General features: G+C 41.7%; 1 non-coding gene across 1 annotated transcript; it reads left to right on the top strand.

The window, feature by feature from the left end:
- Positions 1 to 18,675: 18,675 nt before the first annotated feature.
- LOC139011821 (U6 spliceosomal RNA) lies at positions 18,676 to 18,782 on the top strand. Its single transcript, XR_011471654.1, has one exon. It is a non-coding gene; the product is annotated as a U6 spliceosomal RNA (small nuclear RNA).
- Positions 18,783 to 20,861: the final 2,079 nt, after the last annotated feature.

Raw genomic sequence — 20,861 nt, 5'->3', positions numbered from 1 at the left:
TCTGAGAACCTCTCTCCCTGGTTCAGACTCAATGTGCACTTCCTTGTTTTGCTTAACCATGTGGCATCTGGCAGGCCCCCTGCTGTATCTGTCCCCTTCTAAAAGAGGTCTCTACACAACCAGAGGGGTGCGGTGCCTGTAGGCCATTTGCCCTGTGTGGGCTCTGGGAGGGACCGTGGCCCAGGAAACCCACCCTCACTGCTGAAACTGATCTCCCACTGTCCCTTCCCCGTAGGAGTAAATCTCTGCGCCCTCCTGTCCTTGGCTGCCTGTGTTTTCCTTGTCAACTCTGACACCCAGCTGCTGGGCAGAAGTGCTGAGGCTTCTGATCCTGATCCTGATCCTAGGTGACAGATGCCACTTGTGGGACACACACTCTTCCTAAGCCCAACTCATGGTCTGTGGAGAAAGAAAGGCTTGTAGAAAATGCAATTTTAATTGCCTCACCTGAAAAACACACGCACCACATGGCAGAGGCCATGAACAGACACTACTCCCAAGAAAGCATGGAAATGGCCAACAGGTAGATGAAAGGATGCTCAACATCACCATAAGGGAAATGCAAGTCGGCATGAGATACTACCTCACAGCTGTTGAATGGCCATTATGGACAAGACAAAAGTAAGTGTCGGAGGGGATGTGGGGAAAGGGCCGCCTCACTTCAAGGATGTAATATTTCTGTATCTTGACTGAAAGCCCAGGGTATATGTCCTGACCCCCCGACCCCATCCTCCTGACTTGAACTCACACTTCAGTCTTTGCGGCACTGTGCAGCTATGTAATTAAGCTTTTGCCAGCTCTCTGTTCTCTCCGAGGCTGTTTTCTGCTAGGTCTTTCGGAGTCTCACCCTGAACACCTGTAACTTGGGAGTTGGCGTGATGGGGGAGCAAGGGACTTGGACCATATTTTTCACTTCACTCGAATCCCTGCTCTCTATAAAACTTCCAAGTTCTAGACACTTTGGCTGCCCTCCAATTCCAACCTGTTTCTAGTGAATAGATGTATTTGGTTTGGATAAAAGAGGTTGGATTCAAATCTTTCATTCTATCTCTTTATTCACAGATCACTGTGACAGTTACGGAGTGCTTGTTATGTGTTAGGCACTGCTCTCCCTCCTTCGCATGGATTTTCTTATTCAGTTCCATGCCTACTGGGCACTGTTATCATCATTCTGGTTTTACAGATGAGGACAGAGGGTTTAAGTGACCAATTCATCATCACATGGACAGTCAATGGCTCATCTGGACACTGTGAGGCCTGCTGTCCCCCTCAACCCCCGGGCTCTGAACCTCTGCTCGGCTCTCATCACTCCTGTCCAGGTGTTATCTTCACCCAGAAGAGGCAACAGCCCATATTCTCATGGGCAGAGAAGCAGCAAAGTGAATCTTTCTTGATCAGAAAAGTGAGTGAGGTCAGATGTAAGAAAAGTGATAAATCTGGAGAAGTGAAATCAAAGAAAAAGATAGTTTTAAAAAATTAAACAATAGTCTTTGTAATTGGTCTTTGTAAATTCAATAGCAGAGAGTCATGCTGGGGTCAACATTAGACAGTCAAGATGAGCAAATAACTTTAAGATCAGAGATTATAGTGATAAAAGTTATTACTTGTTATTTTATAATGGGCATTGCCTCCCAAAATCATTGTCCCTTGCTTTCTTTGTGATGGCTCATTTTAACCAGAAAGTTTTACATATAAGTTTAAATATTTGGTGAATGAATGTTACAGGGAAGCACAATTCTAACATTCAGAATGTTACCCACTGAAATCAGTGGGTTGTCACAGGAGATGGAGCATGGAGGTCACACCACTAGAGGGCGTTGAGGGCTTACCTCAGTTTGGTGAGTGAAGGTGTGCTCTGATTTATGCTTATTTAATCGACATCAATTAGTTGAAGGATTTTTAAAAAGATCAAAGTTAAAGATGTCATTTATCAAGCATAACTTGAAAAAAGTATAGAAATTGTATTATTCTTAAATCCCCTTCCTTGGTAACTAATTAGTTATGTTAATGAAAAGCCAAAAATTTCACTTAAACCAAACTGGCACTATTAAAAATGTAAGTCATGGAATTTACCAGGTAGGAAACACATTATTTGAAGATTTTGGAGAGGGTGAATATGTGTGCTTTTTATTCACCATATCTTTGTATGGTTTGATTTTTATGAACATAAATTTTATAATTTAAATAAAAGAAGTAAACAATTCAAATGCTTTTAAAAACTAGGTTAAGAAGCTACTATGAAAATAAATTAGGAATATAAGTCCAAGTTCATTTTATATAATCTGCCTACATATTTATAAATATGGTGCCCAAGTGATACTAATAAGCATTCTACATTACTACATCAAATAGGAAGGAAGGGTGTTGGTTACACTGTATTCTTAGCATCTTTTGTATAGAAAGTCACATTTGGGCTCTGAAGTCTTCAAAAATGAAGACTTACTTAATTTGTTCAAGCTCCAAATACACAAGTTTCGTTGAGAATGGAACAGTTGTTTTTTTCACTTAACAAAAGAGTTAATAACACAAATCTATAGACTCAGTTTGGGGGAAAGTAACATATACGAAAGAATTAACTATGTGTAAACAAAGGAACACCCATAGTCAAAATAAATTATGTTCTGGAATAAGGTCCTTTAAATGAGTGTTAAGCTAATGAAAACATACATAGGTACACTGTATTACATTATTTCTTTCTGTCTTTTTATTAGATATATGTAAGTACCTTTTACTTCTCTTGGAAATATATTGTGGCTAAATCAAATATCAAATTATATAAGTATTATGAAATTTAAAAAAAAACTATAAATGTGAGTAGCAACCCCATACTATTCCTTAGTGAACACCCCTGAACTGCCGTGTCCTGAGGCGTGTTCAATGGTGAGATGCAAGAAGTGTCATGGCCTTTGTGTTTTCACTCTAATTCAATCAAAAAGGCCCTCTTCCTGTCCAAAGGACTAGTCACAACATCCCTTCCACCAACCCAGCACAGAGCATCGTAGAGGCATCTGGCTAGAGGACACAGGGCACACGAACGCTTTGTCAAGCACGTGGAAAGGAGAGATTATTTTAGGAATACTCTTATGAAGATAGGATTTTAAATGACTTTGAACAATCAGACAAGCAGGAGGCGGAGGCTCTTCTTTTTTTTTTGGCAAAGAGAGAAGGACTCTGGTGATGAAAGCCACAGATGAGAATACTTTGGGATGCACTGTAGAGGACCAGCAAAACCCAGAAAATGAAAAAAGACTTCAATTTAATCTGAGCAAGAGTAGAGAACATTTTCTTACCTATGGCTGGCTCAGCATGTAGTGTGTGCACCTCCCCCAGACTGTGTATTTTTGGTAAATATGTAGCATGGAATAATGTATAAGTTGTATTTTATTGTTATTTCTCAAAATAAGTTCAGTCCTCCTCCTTAAGCCCTTTTACTTACCTACTTCTTCATGAAATGTAGGTTAAAAAAGTTCACCAGGCCCTAACTGGTTTGGCTCAGTGGATAGAGTGTCGGCCTGTGGACTGAATGGTCCCAGGTTCGATTCCGGTCAAGGGCATGTACCTTGGTTGCGGGCACATCTCCAGTAGGGGGTGTACAGGAGGCAGCTGATCGATGTTTCTCTCTCATCAATGTTTCTAACTTTCTTTCCCTCTCCCTTCCTCTCTGTAAAAAAATCAATAAGATATATTTTTTAAAAATTTCATCAGGTGTTTGAAGGGGGTTGACACTACCTAATTAATGCTGCAAAATTCTTTACCCCAACTATGTAAAACATGATAAAGAGCATGTGTGAAACATGCTTATGTTTATCTGGATTAGTTAGTCGTTGTAGCAATAAAAGTTAATCGTAATGTCCTTGAATATTTCCTACCCATTGTTTCCATACTATTCATGGAAGGAACCCTCATGCCATCCATTTTTCAAAAATGCAATTATTTGGATTAATTTGGAAATTGAGTATAAATAACTACTAGTTCTCCTGCCGTACAACTATGTTGAACAGTATTAAAAATCTATCTTACAAAGAATAGTAATGTCCTAATTAAAATCTTTCAGCCAAAATTAATTATAATCAGTAAAACCTCCATTTTAAAGCTTCTGCCAACTTCTCAATTGTTTCAGAAAATTTCCAGATCAGCAATCTTATTTTCTTATATCCTTTTCTTCAAAAGTTGAAAATCTGAGCTCTCGCCAGTAGGGCTGATGCCTGTGAGTAAGTAAAATAGGTAACCCATCAACCGTGGAAATGATGCGGGGAGCAGGGGAGGTCTGATGGGTTCAAAGTGCTCGTCAGCAGTTGGACCTGATTTGGATTATTTCAGGCTGAGATGATAAAGTTGGGGACATTGTCTCTACTGCACATACAGAACAGGCTATGGAAACAGAAAACTAGTTTCCAATGCTCAGCTCACTGTTTAACAAGATTGGACACTTTGGCCAAGTCACCTAAACTTCTGGGCTTCCTATCACGGCGTACACAGAAAGATCTGTCTGAAAAGCACTGTCGTCCTGCTGAAAACCCAGATGACACGAAAAAGCATCTATTTATGAAATATGTGGAACCTACAGAAAATAATGTAACAGGCACCATGCCTTTACCAGGCAGACTTAAAGGATGCAAACAATTTGCTGACATTGGCACAAATCTCATTTCTTATTAAGAAATAAAACATTTACAGATAGAGCAAAAGCTCCTCTGTTGCCTATCGTTTTCCCCTCTCTTCTCAGAAGCAGTTGGTGAGTATCATTTCCAGGCAACTGTCTGTACTTTCACACACAGTTGTGTATCCCTAAGATTTTAGACTATTGTTTCCGGTGTATAAATATTCTTCTACGGCTTGATTTTTTTTTACTTAACATTATATTTTTGAGATTTATTTACATTGGTACATGTTAATATAGGTTCATTTCAACTGCTCTATACAATTCTGTTACGTGAATGGTTTATTTCTCTACAGGAAGTTAGACTGGTCTCCTATTTTTACTATTAGGAACAACACTATAATGAACATCTTTACATTTCCCTCATACACCTGAATAAGGTCTTTCCTAGGTTAGCCACTGTCTTAGCTTGGGCTGCCGTAACAAAACACCCTAGACCAGGTGACTTAAACATGTAAGTTTGTTTTCTCACAGTTCTAGAAGCTAGCTGTCTGAGACCAGGTGCCCGCGCCCTCGGGTTCTGGTGCGCACTCTGCTCTCTTCCTGGCTTGTACACCGTCGGTCACCTATTCGCTATGTGCACATGGCAGGAAGAGGGAGAATGATCTCCCTATCTCTTCTTGTCCTATGGGTTCAGGATCCCATCCTTACGACCTCAGTTAACCTTAATTACCCATCTGCAGATACAGTCACATACATTTGGGGGTGGGGGGTACCATTCAGTCAGTCTATAGCAATTTCACCTCATAGTGAAATTGGTGGGTTGTATAAAATCTGCATCTTCAACTTTTTCAGATATTTCCACATTGATCTCCAAAGTGGTGGTGATAATTGACACGCCCAACAGCAAGTGTATTGGTGCTACAATATTTTTAACTAGAAGAACTTTAAAATCCCAACTGGAAAACAGAGGGTGTAATCCTTTTAAATGGCAACTCCTTTTTCCCATCCCACCAATTACGGGAAAGTCTTCCAAATACTGTCTAACTATTGGCAGCTGCCAGTCAGTTCTTCCATCTGCAGCCATGTGTGGAGACCGCAGACCTGCTCAATCCAACAGCACTCACTAGAGGCCTAAAATGGGGACTGGACTACCCGATGGGTTCAGAGTGACTGCTTGAGTTCTTGCCCAGAGAAACCAGGTCTCATTTGCTGGGAACAAGTGATACAAATCAAGCTTCAAGTCCGTTGCAGTCGAGATCCCCAGGCTCCATCTTTGGTCTACTTGTGAAAAGCCAGCGTTCTTTGACACTGTGATTTCCCCCCCAAATAGGATATTTAATTTTCCTTTAAAATGGTTTAAAGGGCACCCACGTGCCTCCCTCCCATTCCCTCTGTCCCTGCCTGTGCCCTCACTTAGCGTCTTGCTTCCCCAGCACTCAGGACCCCAGGTTCCCTGTGTTAACTGAGTCCTCCCCATGCAAACACAGAGATGGTTTCTTCTGTCTCGATCATGTAGACAGTCTATGAATCAAAAGGGATTTCTCAGAGTGAGTTAAACAATCTACTTTCCCATATGTGTCACCATTTTTCTGGAAACTTTTACTTATCAGGTAAAATTGTAGTTAGAGAGGTTCTCCGACAGCTTAATCATGTTCTTCGCTGGATCCCACAGTGAAGCCAGGAGGCGGAGAGTCTGCCCCTCTCATTTCCGTGGCAACGGTCTAAGGGCCAAATATAGGACCATTGTTTCGCTGGTCCCGACAGAAGAAGAAGGAACTGAGAGGTGAGGAAAACCCCTGTTAGTCAGAAATTTTTCTTTAGGAGGTCAAGACCTTTGAAAAATTAATGGAAAAGTACCAAACAGTACTTTTCTTTATCTACATTTTTTTTTAATGCTGCGTTTTTCTTAACTAGGGAATTTTACATCTGTGTGTCATCGTGAATCCGTTTTCCCTTTGCTGTCCCTTGCTCCTTCTTTCTGTGTCTGTCAATCTGTTCTTTCCACTGAAATATGATGCCTCTCAACCCAGCAGGGACTGGAAAAATATTCTAAAACATAATCCATGCGACCAGTTATAAATAATTCCATCATCTGGGTGGCTCTCCAGGCAAGGAACCAACACATACCTGCCGGGCAGTGCTGCCGGGGTCCCTGTGTTCCTGCGGGGAGGAGGGTCCTCGGAGCCAGGTCAGCATGGGGCAGGTGGCGGTTTTCCAGTTCCTCCCGACTCAGGTCTTTATCACTTAATCTCAAAGACTGGATTATTAGAGCATTTCTCTTACATTCAAATAAATTTGTTTGGATAAACTACCATGACTTTGGCATAAAATATCAAGGAATCACTATATTGCCTCCCTTTTTAAAAAAAAATTAAATCTTTATTGTTCAGATTATTACAGTTGTTCCTCTTTTTCCCCCCATAGCTCTCCTCCACCCGATTCCCACCCCACCCTCTGCCCTTACCCCTCCCACTGTCCTCATCCATAGGTGTACGATTTTTGTCCAGTCTCTTCCAGCATCTCCCACACCCCTTTCCCCCCAAGAATTGTCAGTCCACTCCCTTTCTATGCCCCTGGTTCTATTATATTCACCAGTTTACTCTGTTCATCAGATTTTTTATTCACTTGATTTTTAGATTCACTTGTTGATAGATATGTATTTGCTGTTCATAATTTTTATCTTTACCTTTTTCTTCTTCCTCTTCTTAAAGGATACCTTTCAGCATTTCATATAATACTGGTTTGGTGGTGATGAACTCCTTTAGCTTTTTCTTATTTGTGAAGCTCTCTATCTGACCTTCAATTCTGAATGATAGCTTTGCTGGATAAAGTAATCTTGGTTGTAGGTTCTTGGCATTCATCACTTTGAATATTTCTTGCCACTCCCTTCTGGCCTGCAAAGTTTCTGTTGAGAAATCAGTTGACAGTCGTATGGGTACTCCCTTGTAGGTAACTGACTGTTTTTCTCTTGCTGCTTTTAAGATTCTCTCTTCGTCTTTTGCCCTTGGCATTTTAATTTTGATGTGTCTTGGTGTGGTCCTCTTTGGATTCCTTTTGTTTGGGTTTCTCTGCGCTTCCTGGACTTGTAAGTCTATTTCTTTCACCAGGTAGGGGAAGTTTTCTGTCATGATTTCTTCAAATAGGTTTTCAATACCTTGCTCTCTCTCTTCTTCTGGCACCCCTATAATTCGGATGTTGGTGCGCTTGAAGCTGTCCCAGAGGCTCCTTACACTATCTTCATATTTTTGGATTCTTTTTGCTTTTTGCTTTTCTGGTTGGGTATTTTTTGCTTCTTCATATTTCAAATCTTTGACTTGATTCTTGGGATACTCTTTGTCTGCTGTTGGATCTCTGTATATTATTCTTTATTTCAGTCAGTGTATGCTTAATTTCTAGTTGGTCTTTTTTCATATCCTCCAGGGTCTCACTAAATTTATTGGCAGTTTCTAGAAAATTCTTGAAAAACCTTATAACCGTGGTTTTGAACTCTATATCCAGTAGTTTGCTTTCCTCCATTTCTGTCATTTGTGACCTGTTTCTTTGTCTCCACATTTTTTATGCTTCCCTGTGTTGGTAGAGTGGCTTTGTGTGCTAGGTGTCCTATAGGGTCCAGTGGCTCAGCCTCCCCAATTACCTGAGGTGGACACTCTTGGTGCACCCCTTTGTGGGCTTTGTGCACAGTCTTGTTGTAGTTAAGCCTTGATTGTTGTAGGTAACACTGGGAGGATTTGATCTCCAGGCCCATTGGCTGTGAGAATCAGCTGTGTCTACGATGGGAGAACTTCTGTGCTGAAGACACCCTTCTGGGGCAAGACTTGCTTCAGTGGGGCTTTGGTGCTCACTGAGTCTGCCCCCTGAGTGTGTCCCTTATGGATCTGAGGAGTTGTAATCTGGATGGTCCCACTCTGACCACTGGGTACACTGGCTCTTGGATCTCTAAGGAGGTGCTAATTTAGCCTCTTCCTGAGGCTACCCAGCAGGAGCTACGAAGAGATCTGCAGGTTCTCCTTCCTTGTTTGGGATTTGGAGGTGCCCAGATGAGGCCCAGCTGTGAAGCAATGCAAGCTTCTGTGGGGCCTTGGGCTTTCTCTTGGAAGTTCTGGGTCTGTCTGGCCCAGCTGCAGTTTGTTAGGTAATTTTCAGATTGCAAAAGGCCAGGGCATTCATATGCAAAAGCCTCTGCTTGGGTGGGGCAAGGTCTCAGGGAATCAACAGGGCAGAGCAAGCAGCTATGGCTGATCCTCAGTCCTGCCCTAAGAGGCCCCATGTCTCAGTGTCCTGCGGTAATCGCTGCAAGCACCTCTGAAAGAAAGCCGCTCTCGAGTTCTGAGTTCTGCCCGCTGCCAGACAGTCCAGTTTCTCCCCGTATGAGTCCTGGGTCCCCAGAGACTTCCTGGAACTGGAGTTCAGAGCAGTCAGGGGCTTGTGACTCCCTCCCGATTCAAAAAGACAGCCGCGTCCTCAGTTGCCAACCCTTGCCACGTGTGCCTCCGTACCTCTGCACTTTACTTCCGCACCTCCTCTGAGTCTCAATGTGCTTTTCTCTTTCCTTCTAGTTGTAGAATTTCCACTCAGCCAGCCTTTCTGTAGTTCTGGATGATGTCCGTTTTGTCTTTTAGTTGTATTTTTGAAGTTGTTGTGAGAGGCAGCAATTTCCGGTGTTTACCTATGCCGCCATCTTGGTTTCCTTGCCTCCCTTTTTGAAGGAAGTGGGGGTGTGCCTATTTGGCAATATACATAATATGCATGAAAGACTTGGATTTAAGGTTGTTGCAGCCTTCAGAGAAAACCTGAACATTTCTACATATCAGGCTGTTTGACTTGTGTTGGCCACAGCCTTCATTTTTCTCTGGAGGAGCTGTTGTTTATAGTAACAACCTCAGAAAATTGTACCGAAATATTTATTAGTTTCTTTAGATTTATAATACTACATCCCAGATTCCACAAGTAGTTTAAGAGATTTTGCTAGGACTTGTAATCACAACTAATAGTAGCTTTTCTATGAATTCTGAAAGAAAGCAACAGCCCACGCATTTCAGGCGAACACTGAGGGGTGCCGGGGCCAGGATGGTGCCCGAGCCTCCACCAAAGCTGCAGAGGAGGGTGTCGCAGAGGAGTGGGAGCCGGAGCCCCCCTCCTCCAGGAGCTGCCTGACCTGGCCCCACCCTCCTCCTGATGCTGGTGGCTCTCGCACTAGAGCATGTGTGGAGCGGCTAAAAGTCGTGCCAGACTCTAAACACTTCTGTAACTCAAGGAGAAGAGTATTTTGATCTGTTTTAAAGAGAACTGAGTCACGCATGTAACTGTGGGAGCACGGATGTGCCTGGCCCTTGGCACATGGAGCCAGGATCCAATTCTGCCAGGGCTCCCTCTCTCCTGGCTCGTCCCTGCTTCTCTCAGAATGTCCCTGCTCCCACCACACCACCCCCCCCACCCCCCAGCCCAACAGCCATCAATAATATGCTTCACTGGCCATAACATTTATAGGAAAAATAAATGATAATTTATATGATCTTTCTTTTTAGTACATTAGACTCTTATGAGACATAGACTATGGAGAGAAATAGCTTTCAGAATGAATTTAAAATGAAAATTCTAGTTGTAAAACAGAAAGGTCATATGTCTATGCTAAATAGTTTGATGTTTTAACAATGAGACAGAATAAACTGAATTTGTTTTAACTGAATAAAGCAGTAGTGGCAGTTCTCATGTTCTCGAAGAATGTCGGACTCCTCTCAGAAAGGATGTTGTGCTTGTGTTGGAAGTTTGTTATCAGTTGAAGCCATGGTCAGGGAGCAGTTAGATCCTTGAGTTCTGAACCGAGGACAGTAAGTTAACGCGTTTTCGTGCCAATTTTGAAGAAGTAGAACACACATATACTTTCAACTGCCTCTCTCAGTTTCTCCAAAATCCACTTTTATGATCATCATCTAACAAAACAGGACCACTACTCCTCCATGAAAAAAACAGAGATTCTTCCAAGATACCAGTCACTGTGAAGTGGGAGGGTCTGCCCTGGAAGATACTAGAGGAGGCTGCTTCGAGCTGAGCCCGCCTCCTGACTTGGGACATGGGAAGGATTTCCCACAGGAAACATGACCAGAGGGATTGGATCGCAGGAGTTCTAAGCTGCCTCTGGTCCCTCAGCCTTCTGACTGATGACGTATCCAGCGAGAATCACCAGCCCTGTGAGAGGAGCGAAGCACTGGTGTATGAACCTGCACAGGCCCTTTTTAAACTCCCTGATTAAAGGTTTTGGTTACTCTGTGACGGAGAACTCATCTTAGACCTGAGACTCAGTGGGATTTCTTGCTGCCTTTGCAAATACAAAACATGGGTCAGGTATGTCTGGAAAAGAGAGAGAGAGACAACAGATCCCAAGTCCATGAACCCAAGCAGTCATGCGGGAGAGGACCACACGGCGAGAGACAGTGGTGGGCCCTCATCGCCTATGGCAGTGATGGCGAACCTTTTGAGCTCGGCGTGTCAGCATTTTGAAAAACCCTAACTTAACTCTGGTGCTGTGTCACATATAGAAATTTTTTGATATTTGCAGCCATAGTAAAACAAAGATTTATATTTTTGATATTTATTTTATATATTTAAATGCCATTTAACAAAGAAAAATCAACCAAAAAAATGAGTTCGCGTGTCACCTCTGACACGCATGTCATAGGTTCGCCATCACTGGCCTATGGATACATTTCAGAAAGGAGACCCAATAAACAGTTCAGCTGCTCCTCTTCCTTTGGGAAGAGCAAACAAGGAGAAAGGGGACTGGAGAGAGAGGAGACCTGAACAGTGGAAACTAAAGTGCTTTCCCTGTGTTCTGTGGTGTAATTATGTCATTCAGTTAGAGCATGCAGTTAAACGGGCTGTTGTATGTTTGTCGAAAACCTCACACTACTATTTCTACGGGGAAAGGCGCTCTGAATTCTAAACAAGTGACTCATAAATGAACTGGACTGCAGCACACGAGCCAGCTTAGCAACTTTCCAAATGAAGGGTGTCTGCACCCTCTGCTGTGACGATATCTGCAGCAGTCCTGGCTGTCAGCAATGACCCAGCAGTCCTCCCAAGCTCTACAGAATAAGCATAGACTCAGCATCTTCTCAGACTATACCAGCAGATACATGTATTGCAGCAAACAACACAAATCCGAATTAATTAAATCACTCATTAAGCTAGCGAATGCAAACAAAGGGGAAATTACTCTAGAAGTAATAGTATTTTTTTTTCTGGTTTAAAGTCTACCACTTTTCCTCACTGTATTAAAAATGATTAATCAGTTAGCTTTTAGTCCATTATAAACCCCATCCCAAAATTCAGCTGCTTAAAACCAAAATGAGGACTCACATGTCTGTGGACAGTCATCTTCAAGGCCTCTTAAGTTCTAGGCTCATAATGGTACCTTGTCATTTCCATTTCATTCTATTGCCCAAGGCAAGTCACATGGCTAAACCCAAAGTCAAGGGGTGGGAAATACATTCTGCTCCCTTAGTGGGAAGAATTGCAAGGTCTATGGCAAAAGGCAGGGACACAGGAAGAGGCAGAGAACTGGAGCTCATTAAGCAATCTAGCACAATGATCATTGGCCAATAAAATTAAATTAGACACTGCCACTTGAAGATTTGGGCGACTCTGTGAGTATGTGGGGGTTAGGGGTCAGGGAAAGGGGAGCAGGCGAGCTTTGAGGTGGCGCAGCTTGCAAAGGCACCATTCCTGAACTGAGAATATTTTAAAGGATTTGACCCTGGTCCTGCAGAGGGTGCTGGAATCCTCTCTCTCCATCTCAGAGCTGTGACAAAGCCAGCCAGGAACTTTCCCATGAAGTCAGGTTAATGGGAGGTAGATGCCCAACAGAGGCAGAAACACATAAGGGGGAACTAACTAAAGGAAACGGACACCTCACCAGTTTGGAGGAGTCCCAGTTCATTGGGGAAGTCTTGAAAGGGCCCTGAGGGGCCAGAGAAATGCCTGTGGCTCACCACCCTCATCAGAGTTACACAGAGGAAAGAATTATGGAGTAATTGGTTTGGTGACTATGCTTAATTTTTAAAAATAATTTACTTATTGATGAGAGAGAGAAAGATAGATAGATAGATAGATAGATAGATATCCACTTGTTGTTCCACTTATTTATGCATTCATTGGTTGATTCTTGCATGTGCCCTGGCCAGGAATTGAGCCCACAACATTGGCATATCAGGACAATGCTCTAACCAACTGAGCTACCTATCCAGGGCCACTATGCTTAACTTCTGTTTGGAGGAGGTATAAATATAAAAGAGTTATATTTTCATAACTCCTGGTTGTTGTGTTAAATGACACCCCCTTCTTTCCCCCCCTAATATTAGCTGAACAATATCTTGGCCAGTTTTTACAAAATTTCAGCTTATTTTGGTTGTTAGAACAGTCTAATTCTGACATTTAAGATTCAGTCCTATTCTCAAACTCAATTCATCTTCTTTCTCCAGCTCAGCCTAGATCTGCATCGTTATCCATCTCTCCTCCCTCTCCTACCTGTGCTTCAGTTGGGGTGGGAGGGGCCAGCTGCAGACCTCTTCTGAACTGACCATGACTGCACTTCTGTTCAAGATCGACACAGGCTGAGGAGGAGGCCCAGCATTCTTTGCAAATGAGGGAGGACAGGGGGTGGGGAAGGGGGCACTTACTCTGGCGCAGCTCCTCTAAGCCCTGGCTGTCCTTGGCTGGTCTGATCATCTATTCTAGGGACCCCTGGTTGTTGGCATTTACCTGCAATGCGTGGGCCTTTTTGCCAGCATCCTCCTTTCCAACACACACACACACACACACAAACACACACACACACACACACAAACACACACACACACACACACACACTGCTTACACTGCCCAAAACCACAGTCCCAGTTCTTACCTTCCCACAAACTGTGAAGTGAGCAGGCAAACATGGGATCCATCTGCTAACGGAAACGGACAGATCACAGGCAGCTGGGTCCTGGGAGCTCTTCATGCCCTCTCTTTCCAAATCTCTTGGCCCCGTATTCAGGTCCCATGGGGGCCAACAACATGTCCACCCTGGAACCAAATCCTGTTATGGAGATGAAAAAGTTGTTCTCCTCTTGTAGGCACCCTGATCTTTAGAATAAATTCATCCCCCCCCCCCCCCTTTCCCTTTCCATTCGCTGTTGGGAGTGGAAAGCTATGCCCCTCTCCCCCTCAGTTCTCTCGGGGAGGGGCTGTAGGGCTGGCGGGGCCTGGAATGGGCGGTAGAGGCTGTCTGCTAGTGAAGCTCCCAGAGAACGGGGCTGGCTCCGGGTACTGGCAGCTCTCTGATCTTTGGGACCCTAGTTGAGTTCAGGGACAACAGGAGAAGTCTCACTCTACGTCCTATTAGCTTTGGAGTCAGGCAGAACTTGTTTCAAAACTGAGTTCTGCCTCTTACACAGAGTCTCATTTTCTTCACCTGGAAGCTGCTTCTCAGGATTATTGTAACAATAAAAGGAATGGATGCCATCTGGCTCTCACATACAAGGCGCTGGTTACATTAGTTATTTTTTCTCATCATCCTACCCCATGCCCACCCTCTGAGCCTTATATGCAACCACGTGTGTATCTATGTAAACAGGCATAAAATGTATGTGTGTGTTTGTTTAAAATCTAGGCCTCGGATATTTTTGCCCCTTGAATTCATGTTATGTTATTGGTACAGAAAAAGATATTTGGGACATAAATCTTCCCCATTCAGTAACCATCGTCTGTCCTAAGTTCGTATATGACTCATCAAGAGTAGTTACTGAGGGTATCAGGTATGGACTTTCTGCTTCCTGCAGCACCTCTTGTGTAGGTGTGTTATTACCAGAAACCCTCCCAAATGCTACCCAGCGCTCTACAGAAATGACTAGGATAAAAGAAAAGAAAGATTGAAACAAAGAAATGTGATCGTTTTTATGTTTTATCATCAAGAATATCGTTTTAGCTAAAATGAGACCACTGGAATGAGGATAAACAAATTTACATAAAAAAGAAATTTTGATGCTGATTTCTAAACTGAATGGGGTTTTACCTGATAAAATCTACAAAGTAGAATATTTATCCTCAAAACATCAGCTGCACGTACTCATTACTCATGCTTTCATACCTTCAAATATGGTAGATTTTTAAAGAACTAAATAGGTTGAGAGCTTTTTAGGATACCTGTGCTCTATGTCCAGAGAAAGGAGAGTTAGTTCAATTATTCATTCAACAACCATTTGTTAAGTTACTAAGTTAAAGAGGCTCTGTCCCTCTTCTCTGTTGCTTTGAAGTTGAGAGCTTAGTCTAACAGAGGAGGGATGAAGTAAACAAACAAACAAAAAAACCACGTCAGTATATTCCTACTCTCTTCCACATCTCCACCAGCTCCACCAGCTGGGGACATCCCCAACACTACTGCAACCTCCTCCACAACTACAAAGCAATCTGAAAAGATCTGCTGTATGTGCCCGGCAGGAAAGTCTAAAGTCTACAAGAATGAGAGAAATCTTTAATCACTGCTTCTCCAAGTTTTACCATCTATGAAATCTCAACAGTATTGCCCTGATTTATCATATTAACCATGTTAGCAGCATCTTCTCTAAGTCACATTCGGTAGAGACAGTGAACAGATACACCTACACTACCTGTGGTCAGGTCCTGCTTCTATTTACAAGTGCATGTGTGCGAGTGCGCGCGCGCGCACACACACACACGAGAGAGAGAGAGAGAGAGAGAGAGAGAGGCAGAATTTGTGTTTGATCTTATTTTTAGACAGAGGATACACTCACAGATATGGCTGAGTTTGACTAACACAAATGACTTCAATAGTGTTGACATAACAGCAAAAAAAGTTTCCATGAATTTTATGTAGACACATGGATAATGGCCAAGGCATCCCAGTGATAACATTGAAATTGAAGAGTCTCAGGAGTCACTAGTTCAAATCTCTCATTTTACTGATAAGAAAATTTCAGCCCTTGACTGTATCAAGAAGAATTTGAAAGACATTTAAACAGGAAGAAAAATATCACTGGGGTCCTATCTAGCACACCACACCCTCCCACGTTATCTAGTTCTACAGGGATTTGAGACCAGTCTTTAAGCTATTTGGTAACTTAGTAAGTCTTAGAAAACTTACAGTAATGCAAATAATGCTTGTCTATAGAAAGGCAAATGAATATTCTCATGTGGAATATAAGTGATTATGGCCCCATGGATATTAACCAGTTTTCCATCTCTTTGCAAATTCATTTCAACATTCCTAACGATCTATAGATGTGTGTGCTTGTGAATCAGTAATATTATCTTACTGGCTCCCTCGTTAATTAATGTGTGAAATAAAATCACAAACACCATCTCAGTTCCCCATTTAGCATATCACAGGACAGACTGGCCAAATAGAGTCTAGAGTTTTACTCTGGGAGGGGGGCACTTTCGGATATGAAGGGGGAGGGGTGGAACTTGCTTCTTCTGTCCCCAGATGATTGTGGAAAAAGAAAGAAGATAGAGGCAGTGAAAGGCAATGGTCAGACACATGTCCCAGGGTTGGTTACAGAACAATAAGTAAATAAAGATCTATAGTTTTCTGAACCCAGCCTGGTCCCTGAATCAGTCAATGAATGTGAGCCCCATGCACACTAAGGTTTGAAAAATTTAAGCACTAGTTCTAAGAGAGGAGTTGCCCCCAGGGTTAACACACCCTGTAGAAGCCAAGATTTTTCACAACAGAAAACAATGTACACTTACAGAAACCCACAAGGAGAAACTGTGGGCAGGGTGCAGGGCCACTCTGGGGCATTTGGGGCCAGATAAACATGAAGTCTATAGAACACTGACTGCACCTCTGTTGTTTTTTAATTTTTTAAATTTTAATTGATTTCAGAGAGGAAGGGAGAGGGAGATAGAAACATCAATGATGAGAGAGAATCATTAATTGGCTGCCTCCGGCATGCCCTGCACTGGGGATCAAGCCCACAACCCGGGCATGTGTCCTTGACCGGAACCAAATCCAGGACCTTTCAGTCCACAGGCCGACGCTCTAGTCACTGAGCCAAATCATCTAGGGCTGTACCTTTGTTCTTAAAGGTTCCAAAAGCATCAGTGTAACCAAGTTAATTAGATTACAGAGGACTTGGACTCTGTATATCAATGTTAGTCCACATTAGCTGTTTCCAAATTCTTAGATATTGGGTTCTGTGTTCACTGTGGGGTCAGTGGGATTCCTTATATTATGCCTTTTTGTGAGTGCAAAACCAGCTGCATTGCTCACAAACATAAGAAGCCCCTTAGCCTTGACAGGGCAGTGGTCGGCAAACTGCGGCTCGGCAAACCTTGGCTCGCGAGCCACATGCGGCTCTTTGGCCCCTTCAGTGTGGCTCTTCCACAAAATACCGACTTCTGCGCATGGGCCACCAAGTTTCAATCGCACTGTATGTGTGCGCCCGCATGTGGTATTTTGTGGAAGAGCCACACTGAAGGGGCCAAAGAGCCACATGTGGCTTGCCAGCCGCAGTTTGCCGACCACGGACTAAGGGTATTAGTTACCTGGGGAGGCCATAACAAAGTACCACAAACAGGGTGGCTTAAAACAAAAGAAAGTTACTGACTCACAGTTCTGAAGGTTAGACGTCTGGAATCAAGGTGTCTGCAGGCCTGCATGCCCACTGATACCAGTGAGGGAATGCTTCCTTGCCTTTTCCTGGCTTCTGGGGGTCTGTGGCCAATCTTTGGCATTGCAGCTACATAACTCCAATTTCTGCCATTGTTGTCACATGTGTTATCTCTGATTTCATAGCCATATTCTCACAAGACCATCAGTCACATTGAGCAGGGCTCCACTCTAGTACAACTCCGGGGTAACTAGTTATATCTGCAACAACTCTACTTCCAAATAAAATCACATTCTGAGGGGTTTGTCCCTAGACTAGCAGGTGAGGCAAGGGGCCGTAATAAGCCAGGCCAGTGGTCGGCAAATTGCGGCTCAGCAAACTGCGGTTCGTGAGCCACATGCGGCTCTTTGGCCCCTTCAGTGTGGCTCTTCCACAAAATACCGACTTCTGCGCATGGGCCACCAAGTTTCAATCGCACTGTACGTGCGCACCCGCACGTGGTATTTTGCGAAAGAGCCACAGTCTAGGGGCCAAAGAGCCGCATGTGGCTCATGAGCCGCCGTTTGCCGACCACGGAGCCAGGCTGACAGGCTTAGCAATAGCACCTTCCCACCTTCCACAGGGTCCCACACTTAGGCAAAAGGTAGGAGCTGAATCAAAATTGATCAGGAAAGGAAAACCTAGATAAAGGAAAGAGAAGGTCCAAATAAAAGTGGTGCAGACAAACAGAGCAAGAAAAACAAAGAAAAATGACCTTAAAAAAATTGTTTTAACACTGCACAGAAACAAAAGAAGTCTTTAGAACAAAGCATCCTTCTGATAATCAGGAAAACTACACTCATATAAAAAATAGGTAACAGAAAAGTGTCAAGACAAATCCCGTACAAGGACACTCTGTGCTCTCAATAAAAAGTCCTTTTTGAGAATTTTTCACATCTTGTGAGAATGAATTGTAAATGATTGTTTTTTGCCACCTTAAAATTTCATGAGGAGAAAAATTCAAAATCTTGACAAATTACTTTCAATTTTGACATAATAAAGATTGTAAGGAAAAAAAGAAATACATTGCTAAAAATATTTAAAACCCATTTAACTTCACTAACCAACTTTTAATTGGTGACTACTAAAATGATGATAATATTCTAAATTTAAATTATTTTTCAGATTTATTCTTTTTCTCATTTGGTTTTGGCCTTGATTTCAGCCAAATATTGACTTTAACTCTTGGCCCTTTATTTAGCACTTGGAAAAAATATAAGTGCATTTAAATCCTGAAGATTTACTGTGTGAATGACAAAAGAAGATGGATTCTCAGAGAGCTGCTTCCTCCCAAAAGGAGACTGAAGAAGGGGTTGAATTGTATACCCTCAGCCTCTCTTCCTAGATTCATCAATCAGATTAGGTCTTTATCAATTATCTACTATGTTTGAACAATTTTATCTGTTCATAAAACTGTGGGTTGTGCTCACTTCAGCAACACATATACTAAACTTGGAAAAATAAAGAGAAGATCAGCATGGCCCCTGTACAAGGATGACATGCAAATTCATTAATTGTTCCATATTTTAAGGGGTCAACTCATCAAGAAGATATAACATTTGTAAATATATATGCACCCAACATTGGAGCACCTAAATGTATTAAGCAACAGTGACAAGATCTGAAGGGAGAAATAGACAACAATGTAATAATGGTATGGGACTTCAAAACCCCACTTTCAGCAATGGATAGATTAACCAGACAGAAAATCAACAAGGAATGTTGGAATTGAACCATACATTAGACTAAATGGGTCTTATAGGATTTTTTATCCATCAGCAGTAGAACATTCTCCAGGATAGATCATATCATAGGCCACAAAGCAAGTCTTAGAAAATTTAAGACTGAAATCATACCGACTATCTTTTCCGACCACAGTGGTATAACTAGAATCAACAACAAGAGGAAAGTTGAAAAATTTACGCTCATGTGGAAACTAAACAACAGACTCCTGAACAATGTAGTGTGTCAAGAAGAGATAAAAAGGGAAATAAAAAATCTCAAAACAAATAAAAATGGAAACAGAGCACACCAAAACTCAAGATATGTTGCAAAAGCATCCTGAGAGGGAAGTTTACAGCGATAAATGCATATATTAAGGAAAGAGAAGTACCTCAAACAACCTAATTTTACATCTCAAGAAACGAGAAAAAGAAAAACACATGAAGCTCCAAATTACCAGAAGGAAGGAAATAACAAAATTCGGAGTGGAAATAAATGAAATACAGATCAGAAAAACAATAGAAAAGATCAATGAAACTAAGAGCTGTTTTTTCAAAAAGATAAACAAAATTGACAAATCTTTAGTTAGACTAAGGAAAAAAAAGAGAGAAGACTCAAATTCACAAAATCATAAAGGAAAGAGAAGACATTACAACTGATATTACAGAAACTCGTAGGATCATAAGAGACTACTATGAGTAATTATAGGCCAACAAATTAGTAAATTTGTTCCAAGCTAGTGGAAATTAGTAAATTCCTAGAAACATACAATCTACCATGTCTGAATCAGGAAGAAATAGGAAATCTTAACAGACCAATAATAAGTCAGGAAATTGAATTAGTAATCAAAAACCTCCCAACACAGAAAAGCCCAGGGGCAGATGGCTCTATTGGTGAACCCCACTAAATATTTAAAGAAGGATTAACACCAGTCCTTCCAAAACTCTTCCAAAAACTTAATCTTCTTCATTTTATGAGTCTGAATTACCAGGATTCCAAAGCCTGATAAGGATTACAGAAAAACTATAGAACAACATCCCTGATAAATATAAGTGCAAAACTCCCCAACAAAATATTGGCAAACTGAATTCAACAACATATTAAAAGGATCACACACCATGACCAAGTAGGATTTATCTTTGGGATGCAAGGATGGTTCAAGATATATCACATTAAATAGAATGAAAGATAAAAATCATATGATTATCTCAATAGATAAGAAAAAAAGCATTTGACAAAATACAATTTGATAAAAACCTTCAACAAATTGGGTGTAGAAGAAACATACCTCAACATAATAAAGGTCATATGTGATAAACCCTCGGCTAACATCATACTCAATGGTGAATAATTTAAAGCTTTTCCTCAAAGATCAGGAACAAGACCAGGAAATGAATAAATTCCTGGTCTACTGTTACCACTCCCATTCAAAACAGTGCTAGAAGTTCTGGATAGAGTAATAGGCAAGACATAAAATAAAAGGCATCCAAAATGGAAAGAACAAAGTAAAATTGTCATTATTTGTAGATGATATGATTTTATATACAGAAAATCCTAAGGACTCAATTAAGAAACTGCTGGAACTAATCAATGAATTCAGTAACGTTGCAGGATATAATATCAACATATAGAAATCAGTTGTGTTTCTATACACTAACAATGAAATATCTAAAAAAGAAATAAAGAAAACTATCCCATTCACAATAGCATCAAAAACAATAAAACACTTAGGAATAAAGTTAAAGAATGGAAGTGAAAAATCTGTACAATAAAAAGGATAGTACTTTGATAAAAGAAACTGAAGAAAACACAAATGGAAAGATATCTTGTGTTCATGGATAAGAAGAATTAATATGGTTAATATGTCCATATCACCCAAACCCATT

The sequence above is a fragment of the Myotis yumanensis genome, unplaced genomic scaffold (assembly GCF_028538775.1).
Source record: "Myotis yumanensis isolate MYYU_CA2020_CCGP unplaced genomic scaffold, mMyoYum1.0.hap1 SCAF_5, whole genome shotgun sequence".
NCBI lineage: Eukaryota > Metazoa > Chordata > Mammalia > Chiroptera > Vespertilionidae > Myotis > Myotis yumanensis.
The sequence above is the reverse complement of the archived record's forward strand: the minus strand, read 5'-3'. Positions and strand labels throughout refer to the sequence as shown.